The sequence below is a fragment of the Phasianus colchicus genome, chromosome 7 (genome assembly GCF_987193195.1).
Source record: "Phasianus colchicus chromosome 7, bPhaCol1.hap1.1, whole genome shotgun sequence".
Classification (NCBI taxonomy): domain Eukaryota; kingdom Metazoa; phylum Chordata; class Aves; order Galliformes; family Phasianidae; genus Phasianus; species Phasianus colchicus.
The window spans coordinates 27,382,499-27,395,873 of NC_143442.1; the positions used below are offsets into that span (position 1 = coordinate 27,382,499).

At 40.1% G+C, this 13,375-nt stretch overlaps 1 protein-coding gene and 1 long non-coding RNA gene across 10 annotated transcripts in view; one reads left to right on the top strand and one right to left on the bottom strand.

The window, feature by feature from the left end:
* Nucleotides 1-4: 4 nt before the first annotated feature.
* Nucleotides 5-7,761, bottom strand: LOC116233948 (uncharacterized). 7 transcript variants are annotated; one of them, XR_016468377.1, is made up of 5 exons: nucleotides 6,981-7,761; nucleotides 5,613-5,678; nucleotides 4,968-5,054; nucleotides 3,929-4,164; nucleotides 5-1,297 (listed from the first exon to the last, which is right to left on the bottom strand). It is a non-coding gene; the product is annotated as an uncharacterized LOC116233948 (long non-coding RNA). The 7 variants fall into 7 exon arrangements; XR_016468380.1 differs by lacking the exon at nucleotides 5-1,297 and adding an exon at nucleotides 3,383-3,445; XR_016468379.1 differs by lacking the exon at nucleotides 5-1,297 and adding an exon at nucleotides 3,423-3,491.
* The window catches only part of HECW2 (HECT, C2 and WW domain containing E3 ubiquitin protein ligase 2), a 186,022-nt gene continuing 176,131 nt past the window's right edge, over nucleotides 3,485-13,375 (top strand). The window contains exon 1 of one of the 3 annotated variants that reach the window (XM_090144283.1): nucleotides 3,485-3,624. The gene's annotated coding sequence lies outside the window, so the exon portion shown is untranslated. Of the gene's footprint in view, nucleotides 3,625-7,722; nucleotides 7,744-7,783; nucleotides 7,874-13,375 lie in introns of those variants that run through there. The other 2 variants (XM_090144285.1, XM_090144284.1) reach the window with 2 other exon arrangements.

Here is a 13,375-nt window from a genome sequence, read left to right on the forward strand (position 1 = left end):
TTTACCAGATTAGTTAGGAAACACTGCCCAAATCCAAGTCCTCTGCTAAATTTGCAGAAATAACTAAAATGTTTTTTTCATTTATATGTCAGCCTGAAGTATAGAAAAATGCAGAAGGAAGAGAATGACTCCATCACCTCTGTTTCATTTTGTAATCTCTGTGTTATCTCATCACCACCTGTGATGTGATAGCCAACTGTTTGCTATGTAAACTTGTGCTGACTCACAATGTGTGTACAGATCTGCCATTATTGTATCAGCTTGGTGTAAAAAGTCTCAGTTTAAGTTTTCCCTATCGTTTATTGGTCTCTTCATATCTTGTAACTCTTCTGATGTATTTATTTTTTTTTCTCCTCACAGTGAATGACTCCTCTATCTTCACTTGAAAAAGGTTTATCATGTCCTAGGAAGCACAGTCCTCAGCCCTCAGTATTGAACTAATGCTTTGAAAACAGAAGCCAGAGGTCCAGTATGCAGTTTCCCTTTGCATTATTTTTTTCCAAAACTGAGTTTGAAATGCTCAAAATCCTATTGCTTATGTATTTTATAAAATAGAAGAATTAGTAACAGTTTTAGTCAATTATTACATACGTTACCAAACTACTTGGCTTAATCATGGCGTTTGTTAGCTTTTTATTGCTAAAGAGATACTTAATATAAGATACTAAAGGCATATGTAAGAGACTGCCCGTGAAAGCATTTACTGTTTATTTTAGGAACCAAATACCAGTTTAGTTGTATTTATATGCATTGAAGATTGTAGAAAGCTACTAATTATCCATGTTCGCTGTTGGCCACAGGTTGGGAGGAAAAAAAAATAACAAAAAAACCCCTAACCCACAATGCTTAGAAAATTAATTTTTGAATACTATGAATATAGTAGAACGTGTGGCTGTCAGGCTTAGCAACTACCAACCACCATGGAAAGGCTACCAATGTAGACCTCAACTGTTGATCCTGCAAATGGCAGCAAAGCATTAATTTACTGTACGTCTTTTTTGCAGTTACAGTGTATAAAGAGTAGAATTGCAAGATAACATTTATTGTGGACTTCTGATGCTTGAATGGATTTTATATGGTGGTTTTCCCCAAATCTTTATAAAGAAATAGCATTTTTGTAACTTTAACACAGGGATACAGGTTTCTAATGTACATCCTTTATTTTTAATCAGTATGATTGCATCATTTGCTTCATTATGGTTGTCTTAGTACAAAGGAGACTTCATGTTTTCTTCTTACTGCCGGTTCTTGGTTGAACACTAATGAACTGTCTCTCAGTTTCTCCTGTAATTTAGTCCTATCAAATCAGAAGTAAAAATCTATCTAAAACACATCCTGGACATTTGGAAGAGCTATTTCATTCTGTGTGCATCCTGCAAAGCTGCATCACTTGCTAAGGCAGACACAGCCAAGCCTAAAGGTAGCGTTAAAGGTATGAGGGGCTCTGGTACAGTAATGTTTTACAATTGCTCTGTGTCTCAGTGTTTGTTTGTTTTTCCTGAAAACACAAACAAGTATAGAAGCAATAGTATGCGTTGAATATAGAATAGAATGTTAGTGTGCAAACTTAAATACCAAGTTTAATGGCTGCATGCATATAATTAGATTCCACATATCAATATATAAAGTAAGTGTAGATGAAATTGTACTAAAGAGAGCAGAGGATTCTGGAACAATGGAGGTGTGAAGAACTAGCCTTTGAGATCCATTGTGCCTTTCTAAAAACTCCTGCAGTGGGAAACCTGAGAATGGTTGGTTCTGTTACCCTGCCAACAAGCCATGCAGTGCAGCTGCAGTGTGCTTTTTCTCTTGCGTGGGGTGGTAACAACCATTTGTCCCTCATTAGGCAACCTACTTAGGAATTCAGTAAGGATTCGTTCATTAAAAACCTGAGGCATTAAAAATGCTAAGAGCACTTCTAGAAGACTTTTTCAACTATGATTACACTTTGAGTTAATGCCAAGCAAAACTAATGTAGTTTTGGCTGCTGTTTGGCTGGGGGCACTGGAGATGGAGACAAGCAGGTTATGCTAAACCATCTAGGTCAGTGTAAGGAACAGGTGCAGTGAGTGCCAGATGATCTCTGAAAGAACTAGTTTGACTGGGATGAATCTAAAGCATAGGCCTGCTTTTCAACTGCACAACTTTATGAAGATCAGGTGAATGAAAAATATTTGCTGGCTTTCACAGTGCTCAACCACCCTAGTTCCTTACAATATCCATCTGCTGAAAGGAGGTCTCTTTAAGATCAGGTCTTTAAGAATTAGTCCAGGCTACTATCGTGTAAAGTTATAGTTTAGGACCAAATTTCTGTAGGAGCAGGGTGATTTAATGCCACTGCATCCTTGGCCTACTCCGAGGCTCCAGAGGTACACAAGACTTCCCTCACTGAACAGATATTGACAATAACATGTGTAGATCCCACAGAAATAAGTAATACCATTGGTCAGAAAGGAGATGGCAGTTAGCTCTGTTGCAGCAGATCAGAGTGCAACACCGCCTGTACTAAAGCTAGGTTATACTGGCAGGTCCATATGGCTGAGTAAGCCATGATGCAGATAGCTGGCCCAAAGAAGTACAAACACTGTCAATTTTAAAATCATCTCCAGCTTATTACAACATAAGCCTAGTACTCTTATCCCAGCTTGTTGTTTCATAGTAAGAGAAGTTAAACAAATTCCATTGATTCTTATAGAAGTATAACACTGCACACCTAATGAATTCCTTATATGCTGCTAAGATAGCCCCAGGCTTTTGTTCTCTCGTGACTCTGACACCATTTATCATTAGAAGCCAGTCCTGCCAGTTCCTCCCTGTCCTGGTCACGTCAGCATCTAGCCACAGATGTATGACTGCTTTCAGCAATTCACCTGACCCGTCTGCAAACCAATCTGAGATTTGTTTTGATAGCACTTGCCAGGTCTTATTCAAAAACTGGTAAAAGTGATGAAATCAAAAATGTAACGCATTAGCAGTGATATGTAAAAAAATAATTGTTATGAAGCCTCAGCATGCAAAGTTTCTGATTCAAAAGGATAATCCTGTTAGAAAGCTTGTCACTCATGCACCCACACAAAACAATCCCTGTAATGATGGTGAGGGGTATGAGGTAATTTACTATTGGAACAACTATTCCTGGGATCTCCACCTGTGAGTGAGCACCTTTATTTGCAAGATAGAGAAGTGTCTTCTCGGAGATAGAGAAGTATTTTGAATCAGGTAAGGTTCCTGATTCTTCCAGCACCTTGGTGCTTGCAGAATCTGCTGGTGGCAGATGATGTTTCCCCAGGTTGTGGCACACACAGGTGGCTCTGGGCTGCAAATCACCCAGATGAGCTCATTTCCTGGCCAGCTCAGGTCGGCATTTCTGTTGGTGAGCTTGGGGGTGGGTCTTTATTCTGCTCTCTGTAGAGGTCTAAGTGGGAAGATCTGGTGGCCTTTTCTTCTGGGAGTAAAATGTTTTATGAAGCTGATATTGGATTGTGGAATTTCTGTGATCCCCACCCCAAAAAAACAGAGATTATAGTTTTAGTAGCTTAATATATAAGTCTCTTGGAAAGCTGTTAACAAAGCTATGTAAGAACTGCCAGTTATGGAGACAGCTGAGGAATCTACGGAAACAAGGTAAGCACAGCTTTTTGAAAGGCTATCTGTAAAGATTTGGAGGCTGAAACAATTGAATATAGAGAAAAAAATATGCTGGGAGTTAGTTTTCAGTCAAAAACTTGATTTATGAGCATTAATGAAACATGGAGTACGTGCAGTATTACTTTTCTAAGTGTAGAGACAGTATTTTGAAGCTATATTGTACATATTTTTTTTTTGCTGTTAGAATTGGAAGGAGTCTGCTCTCCATACTTGTTGAAGGGATGGAATAAAGCTTAAGTAACTGAAATTCTGAGCGATCATGAGGTCTCAAGTACTTTACCTAGTTTGTTTTCTTTGTTCTCCCTTTGAAATTGAATGTGTTTTCTTGAACACCTTCTTGGAGATGCTCTCATCCAGATTCAGTGGCCGGTGGTTTTTCACAAGTTATAGCTGCAGGCTGTCAAACATTGGTTTGAACCAGCAGTGAGCTTCTTCCAGCTTGTGATCAGGGGAAGGTAGCAGCAGTTAAAATTGCAGGGAGAACAGTTAAATGCAAGCTGTGTTCTAATTCTTGAGCTGTGGGAGAAAGAGGGAAATGGCAAACATTTATTCAAATCTTTTTCCCGTGCTAATGGATAGGTGTTCACCATAATGCTCTCTTGAAGATGCTCCTCTTCTAGGAGGGTAATAAACACAAGTTTCTCCAGTACAGTGTAAAATAGAGACACTGGGAAGAGAGGAAGGAACAGAAGCTGAGATTCTTTGCCAGAATAGCAACAAGCTCTGTAGAAGTAGTCTCCTGCTATTAAATTTCTCTTCCCAATCACGGAACAGTACTTAAACTGATAAGCAGCATGTAAAATGTCAAGCAAAGTACTTCTATTACTTTTTTTTTTTTTTAATTATACTTTGTGTTGGTTCATACCTGTAAAAATCTAAAAGTCTTTTCACCCCCAGTAGTATGGTAAGTCATGCACACTATAATAGCTTGCATACTGCTGTGAAGTAGTGCTAGGATGAGGTAATGCATTGACAAATGATTTCTAGAGGATGGAGGCGAACGTGATTTGGAATTATGCTGCATATAGTTGGCCACAGCACTCTCCTTTATTTGACTGACAGCCTCCTGAGCCTGATTTAAAACAAACAAAAAACCAAACAGCTTTTAAGAGCTTTCTCCCCAGCTTACTTAAGTTCTCTTAATCACATGAAAGATGAAAGTTCAATCTTAAAAGTAAAAAAACACTTCAATTGGAGTTGAAAAGATCACACCCCCTGAGAGGCCTCTATTTGTGATACAAAGGGTTACTTGGTGCATAGACAGAAATATCATCTTGCTGCTTCTAATGACTTGTAGTTCTATTGGCAACTACTCTCACCTGTTCTGATTCTGTAACGGACTTTTTCAGTTTACTTTCTGCTGCTGCTTTACATTTCTTCAGATGTTCATCCATTTTTTCTAGTATCTAGGTAGAAAAAATAGTATCTTCTAGGAATTCTTTTCATGCTACAAGTAAAAATCTGCGATATAATCTCCAATTTTTACTGTAAAGAATTTTGTAAGTTTGAAAGTTTTATCATTTAAAGAATACACTTCTGTATCTGACTTTAATGTTGCTTGGTCTTCCTGGAGCAGATACTTTAAGACTTACAGAAACATTTTTTAAAGTGAGATTCATAAAGTCTTTCTACACTTCTTCTGCATTGTCTTTTCATAAAATGCTTCCACAGGAGTCTAGCCACCTATTCACACCGTTAGCACTTCACCTGATGTCTGTCTTCCCTCTGCTACTCTCCCATTATCTCCACTTCTAGCTGCAGCTCTGGATGCCTGTTCTGCACTGCACCTTAGGTTGGTTTTCTGATAATATTTTGCATCTCACTGTGCAAACTATTTAACTCTGACACAGTTTTTTGGATGTGCTGTAGACAACACAAGATAATGCAACACAGAAGACAGCACAAGAATTCCAGTAACTTCTTGTCAGGTCAGACTTGTCAGGGGACTAGTCAAGAAAGCTCACCTATTCATAATTATTCTCCAGATAGTACTCTTATTGCTTCTGCTTCCCTCGGTTAAGATTCTATTTCTTGGTAATTGTTGAAAGAGGGGAAAAAAAAAACAAGAAAACTTCCTGAATTCTTCAGACTTGCTGTTTCATTGGAACTATTTCTACAAATATCTGCAAGTTGTATCCTTATTTCTTGTCCTGTGAAAGACTGAAGTTAAGATAACATGCTTCATTGGAGAAAGGAGAACAAGCAGGTGACAGAGTTGCAGAGGAACCTAGATTCCCATTTGGGATTGGGTATAAGTCAAAACTTAAGTTTTACTCAACTATTAAGAATGAGAGGAGGCTCATCACCATAGAGATCAGCCTTTGGCACAGTTGATCATTAAATCAACTATCTGCAAAATCAGCAGGTAGGTAAATGCAGCTATAAAAACTATGGTGTGGGGGGAAAAACAGGTCTCTCTGGCATTGTATTTTATATAGGAGGGAGGAAGAGAGAGGGTAGGACAGGAAAGGCCTTGCAGTTAATGTAACTGCTATTGATCTTTGGTCAGATTTCAGCATGGAGTTTTTGTTCAGGTCCACTGATGCTCAGTTTCTTTGCCTTTTGGGTCATACTGAGTCTGGATCAGTTTGCTTTGCAGGATATTGTTGACTTGCATGCTTCTTTCAAATGAAGAGCAAATGTATTTTTGTCTGTCCTGGCAACTTGTAATGTTTTAGAAAGCAGTTCCAATTGTGCAGGAGCAACAGATCAGATTTATATTTACCCAAATGAAAAAGCTGTTTCAGGAGCATTTTGTAAGCAGTGATTCTGCTTACCAGTTGTCTGATAGAAATGTCCTGAGCACAAGCACATAGATGAGAATACTTCTGAAGCCAGTCCACTAACTAGGTTAGTCAGATGGATCAGAACTTGTCGTGTAACTGTGAGTCTTGGAAAAAAACGCTCTTTGCTTTGTGTTTGGATAATTATTTTTAAGCTAAGTATTACGGAGGGAAGGGGGAAAAGAAAGCAACTTCCTGGGCTTCCTGCTTTTCACAGCCATCCATCCTCATTCATACAAGCTAAAAATAGCTCTGTATGCTTCATGAATCTCTATTTTCTGGATATAGCCCCAGACATCAAAACTTTCACCTGTGCTAAGGAATCTTTCTCTAGGGAGAACAATTGCTCATCCCGTTCAGCACTTAGATAACAATTTTCCTGCTCCACATCCAAAAGCTAATACTTGTCTTGTTTTGCTTTTTTTTTTTGCCTATTTTCCTGTGAATGTCATACTATCCTGTCTTTGGGGGGGGTAGGGGGAATGGTAACTGGCTTACCCCCAGAAATGCATGCAATATTGGTTGTTACTATGGAAAAACAGTCTCTACCTGGCTGCTGTGCTGCCTTTCCTCGGCAACCAGCCTGGCTGTGTCATGTTCCAATTCTAACATCTGTATTTTCTCATGTTCACTCTCACTCCTGAAAATAGAAACGAGGCAGATCATCTGCACGTTAACTCGTGTGCATCTCCTCGAAAGTGGTAACCATCTCCAAGTTTGCTTCTTTACCTTAACCATATTAGTTTTGCCTGTCACTGAAGATCAGTTGTTTTTAACCTGCTTTGCACAAGATGCACAATACATGACAAGCTGCATGTTTACAAGCACAGCTCTTGCAGCTGTAGCCACAAGCATTCGGTGTGTTTTGCTCAGAATTGCTAAATACGCCTCGGTCTTGCAGGAAAGGATACGGGAGTTCTTCAGACTAGCTTCTCCTGTAGCTTATTAGCAGGAACATCAGAAAGGTGCTAATCTGTCCACACCACGCCGCTGCTGGATGACAGAAACAGCATCAGCCAATCTCCCTGTCTGCTGGGAGGCTGCTGGGTGACCGCGCGCGTGGGCCCCGTGCCGCTTGTGGTTCTGGCACGAGCCGACGCCTCGCTCTCACCGCGGCTGCGAAAGTCGGACCGGGAGCGGAGCCTGGGGTGCGGCCGCAGCCGCGCCTCGGGAGGGGCGGTTCCCGCCTGTCGCGCGCAGACCGTTGAGGCGGAGGGGCGCGAGGCTCGTCGTAGCGCGTTCTGCCACGGGGCGGCGCTCCGCTCTGCTGCTCGCACGGCTCTCGAAGCCCAGCGTGTTTCACGGCAAAGCGGTACAGCGCTGTTCGCGTTTCAGGGGTCACAGTCGGTTCTAAGGCTAGGTAGATTCCAGCCTTCACACGCAGGCTGCTGTGTGTCCGCGGGCTGAGAGCTCCTCGGTGCGGTCGTGCTGCCGTGTCTCACGTGAGTCATCCCGCAGGCTGTGAGGAGCGGCGGTTTGTGCGTGAGGAGCACGCGGGTGTCGGCACGGGTCTCGCTGAGCTGCGCGGTGCGCCGCGCGTCCGAGGTGTCGATGTTCCACTTGGGTTTGTTCAGACTGTATCACACGTGTATCCGAAAGTTAGATTTAATTTTATTATTCCGATTCGATCTGTAGATGGCGGCACAGAGCAACCGTGTCGGAACATCGGTGACTGCGCATTTCGTATTTGTGCGCCTGCGGCTGGCGGGTGGTAACACGGATAATTTCGCGTTTTGTTGATGAGTATATAATTGGTTTGGTTTGATTTCGAGCGTCTTTTGGCGTTACTGTTTGTTTGGGAGGAAGAGCCGCAGCTTTCCTGAGCAAAAAGAGCTGCTGAAGGCAGGCAGCCCTGCGCTCGGTCTCTGCTGCGTGTGGCAGAGGAGATTCCCAGCTGATGTAACGCTGACGCTGCTTCGCGGAGCTCTGTGCCAGAAGCCTTGTGTGGGGGTGCAGCCAGGGGGGTGGTGCAGAAACGTGCGGTGTGAGGGAAAGCGAAGATCGCTGGGAAAAGGAGATCAATGACGATAAATTAAGTCACTCCCGAGTTCCTTGCCTAAAGAAGGGATGCATAAATAGCATTGAGTGTTATACATAATTTTGCTTTGCTGTATAGTATCTGTGTTGCGCTTAAGCTGCTTGTTAATCACAGCGCACTGATACAACAGCAGCGTAGGGATCCTCCCTCTATGCAGCAGAGCGCTGCGTGTGCCAAGTGGGAACATAAAAGAGCAACCGATATGTAGGTCAGATGAAAGCTGCATTTCTGAGATGCTTTCATAAGCTGCGGTAAGGTGACAATGTTTGACAGAAAGATAGTTAATTGTGAAGGCAGTGTTTGAATTTTTTGACAAAGACAGATCAAAAGCTAGTCCTAATTTAGTTTGCAATCAAAGTAACAGATTGATCTGAGCTTTTAATTCACATCCGTTGTTTTACTTTCCGAAGTTACTGTGTAGTTCAGTAAGAGTAACTTCACATAAAAATGTAGCAGTAAGAAGTATACATCAAACTAACTGTAGCATGCTTTCCCTGGTAAACTTCTAAAAAGAAAACTGATCAAAGAACTGAAAGTTGAAAGCTGAAATTGTAAATGTTGTGTCCTTTTCTGCTCCAGATAAACTTCTTGATGGTTTCAAGGTAGTCTTTAAAATAGCCTAAGATTATACGTAGTTTTATTTCTAATAATATTTACATGGCAATAAGATTTGAGGCAGACACCATGATGGTGACAGACCTCCTATTCTCTCCCAGTCAGCATCATCTCTGCCATAGTTTGGCCTAGTGGAATCATCAGTGTTGCACAAGGTTGGAGGCTGAACAGGGAGATAAGCATGTTTTTTTTAACTTGTGGTTAATAACATGTACTTCTGTTTCTTACGAAAACACATTGCTTTGTGCGATGTACACCAGGTCACTTATTCAAAATTTTTCAGGGAGTAGGGTTTTTCACAAAAAGTTTTTCCATATTCTGATAGAACTCCCTGCTTAAAAGTGCTGTTACATTTTACTTTCCTGTAAAGTCATTATTTCTAGTTATAGCCTTTTTCTCTTCTGATAATTGGTAAATTCTTTTCAGTCTGACATATATTTGACGTACATTGGTAAATGACTGTATGCTACAACTGTCATTAGTCAGAAAAGTTTTACTCCAGCATATGTGAAATACTCTTTCCTCCATATTTTTTTTGATCTTTCCTGAATTCTTCTTACTTCTTTGCAGTAGAATTGCAGTCTTTGTTCAAGGTGCAATTTGAGAGCTGCCATCACTTGTGTAGTGCTTGTCCTCAGAATTCTTTTAATCTTGGAGGCAAGTAACTGCTTCAACAGTAGGTGGAACTTGTAAGTTTGAGTGAAGAGATGGGATGTATCAGATCTGCTGAGCAGGATTGATTTGTGCATCCAGATTAGCATTCTGTGAAGGAGTATGCCTTATAGGAGGAAGAAGCTCAGCTCTGTGGTCTGTTCCACTCACAGCTATAAGTCTGTTTTCTTTGATGGTTGCTTGAATCAGTTGGCGTTCTTCCCTAGGACTTTTCCCAGCACTAACAGGTGCCATGCAAATGTAAGTGGGGTTCCTTGCACTGCCAAAATGGCAAAAGGAAGCCAGAAAGCATACTTGAGCATGCCCAAAGGGCTACTAGACACTTCTCAGTAAGCAACCAAATTCCATTCTTAATGTCCAAGAAGTAGTTTGTGTTAATCATGAGGAAAATAAATGTGAGGTGAGTGTTTCATTTCTCAGATAATTTCTTGTTATTAAGATCATTTGTATGTAAACCCAATTCAGATTGGTGTGATTCATTTCAGTTTCTTTTGCTTATTTTCCTGTCTGAGTGATCTGTGTTAACCGCTAATATCTTTAGAATGATTGGACACACAGAGTAACTGGATACTTTCCCACTTGATGGCTTTCTCCTATAATGCTTTTGGGCTATACGTACGGTTAAGTCCAGGCTGAAATCTTTAAGCCAAAAAAGTCTGTGTTCACATAGATGTGAAGAAGTGTGTGAATACAGATCCGAGTCTGCTTTTCACATGTGGTTTGTTTAGAGTAAAACCTGGTACCTGTGGTTCAGGACACTGTGATATAGCTGAAATATAAATACAAGTGCTGCAGCAGTGTTCTGTCTTTGTAGGCAGACAAGAAGTGTCTAGTTGAAGTGTTGCCAAAATACAACTTTCATATTTCTCCTGTTTTGGTTTTCTTTTCACTGTCCAATAATTGCAGTATTTTAAATACAACATGTACAATGTTCTGGTTATGAAGGTTCGTAATGTTCTCTAAAAAGGGCTGGAAGAAAAACTATCAGCCACTTCGCCACTGCTTTATGAACAGAGCAAATAATACTGTTCTCAAAATGTAATGCTGAATATTAGTATTTTTAGTGTGTAAATATATATATGAGAAGTGTTGAACTTTTCTAGAAGTATTGTTTTCTTAATCTTTGCTCTATTAATTCAGTTGAACAAAGATCCAATAAGATGACTAAGTGAAAGATTGATTCCTATTATGAACTCTCACTTTTGTAAACAAAGAAAGAGAATACCGTGCACTCGACCGAGGGACATTTAATATCTGGAAAATGTCAATTTGCCACTCAGCTCCTTTCTGAGAAGTCTACAATATATGGGATGACATCTGCTCATTTAGGAGTAAGTGGAAATCCCATTGCTTTAAATAAATAATGTTTTTATGGCACACAGATTTACTTTAGCAAGTAGATATTAGCCAAAGTGCAGTGATGTAATATTTTTAACTTCTGTGTACAGTACTAAGAAATTGGGAGTACAAGAAATAGTGACAACATTTTGGGTCTCATTTTTGCTTCACTGAGCTATGAGAATGGAGGACCAGTTTCTGTGTTCATCACTGCTAGTCAGTGTTTCAGTCTAGCCCTGTATTTTCAGGGATTTAGCAGGTCAAGCCTGGTGTGGCACCAGTCCTTCTTGTTTTCACCTTTCTGAGCCAATTCCCTCCTTTTTCAAGCACTAAACTGAAAGAATATGAGAGTCACATAAAAACACTGTCCTTGTACTTTGACAAGTTAGTGCATAAATTTCAGTTTTAAATGTATCTGGCAGGTCTAATCCCATCTGCAACATTCAAACGTGATAGCCCTGCCATGACAGAAGCGTTTTCCATTATTTTATTTGCCACTCTTTGTGGCAAAATACTGAAACAAAATCATACTAGAATATTTGGTACATGGGCCTGTGCTGCTGCTGAGAAACAGCATGTCATGTAAGCAGGCTGCAGTGAAATTTATCAGGTGTTTGAATCCATTTAAACATTGTCAATAATACTCTGAATAGTAATGTTGCTTATTTACATCTGTGCAACTCAAAAACAAAAACAAAAAACAAACAAACCAAGTCTGTTCTTTGTATTACTGTCTTGTCTTATGCTTTGGGCACTATAAATGTTAGTTTTTAATGTGAGAAAAACATTATACGAAAACACAACAAAAAAAAGTTTTTTTTAATGGTTTTCCATATTAAAACCTTCTATACCTTTAAGAAGAAAGGTGGCTTTGATTACCTGCCTGAAAACGCAATATTGTAGCAGAATTGTAATATACAAATGAAGCCAGTATCAGTGTTTTTTGTCATGTTTTTTTTTTTTATTATTTTTTATATTTGCAAGTTGAAAGCTGTAAATGCTGCTTAGATGCCTTTTATGAAATAGAATTGAAGTCTGTGTAAAGGCTTGTCTCTTGTTTTAATGCCAGTGACATATCCAGCAGATACCCTAAACTGAATTACAGGATCTCGAAGGCCTATGCGCTGACCTGAGAGAGGGATGTGGCTGGTGTCACCTGCATATTGCTTTCAGTTTGTTACTGGAAGGAAGACTTCTGCTTGAGAATGGAAACAGCAGCACGGTAGAACCCCATCAGCAAATGAGATAAGGGATGCTTAGGAAACAAAGGCATAATGCTTCCTGTGAGGGATACGTTACATTTTGACTAACATCTTATGCTCCCCTGTGGGCAACATTTTAATTTTGAATATAATGAAAGGATAGAATGTATTTTTGGAAGTGGTTTTGCCATACTATATAATAAATCTGTGCTTTGTCCTTTTTGAATTGCCCTGCTATTCTTCTGTGAATAGGCAGGCTGCTGCGTGGCTTTGGAGAGCATGGCCCGGATCCTGGGAGCTGCAGCCTGATGCACTGTGTAAGCCAAATGCCTGTGCAAACAGAGAATACAGCTTCCTTTTTTTTCACTACAGATTTCTGTTGTCCATTGTGTGCAGGATTCATTCATCAGCGAGAGGAAAAACATCACTTATCTGCTTGGAAATTTTGGTAGTCCTTTAGGACTGGATGGCAGGACCAGGGGAATTAAACGAGGGTCTCTGTGAGCAAGTTAAAAAGGAAGAGCATAATCTCCACCACTAGCATCTGTCTTGTGCTGGTACCCTTGTGGGACTAATGGAATCTGCTGTTGTGCAGTGTGAGTACCAGTTCCAGAGTGGAAAGTTTGGGCATTATCCCTTTAAAGAATTTTCAACAGATAACATGTAGTTTTCTACAGTAGCATAATTTAATTTGTATTAAAGACTTAAAATAGTAGAATATATCACTGTTTAATTTTTTGAATCTCCTGAAGTTAATCCATTTAAGCTTTATTTCAGTATTGTTTAATTTTTCCCTACTGGCTGTCATTTTTGTTGCTGTACTTATGGAAAGATGATGGTCTGCTTAAAAGGCTTAAGTGCATTTGCAAACAATGCAGAGTTTTCTTACATCCAGAGGTGCAGTATTTCATTATATTAAAATGCAATTGCCCTAAATACTGCTTTATAGGATACAGTTTCTCTCTTCAAACCTTGTTTGTTAATGGCTAATGGATTTTCTATTGGTAGTACTCCATGTCTATTTGTAATACTCCATGTCAAACTGAGATGAGCTTCCTAACTCCTGCTCAGAAAAAGTG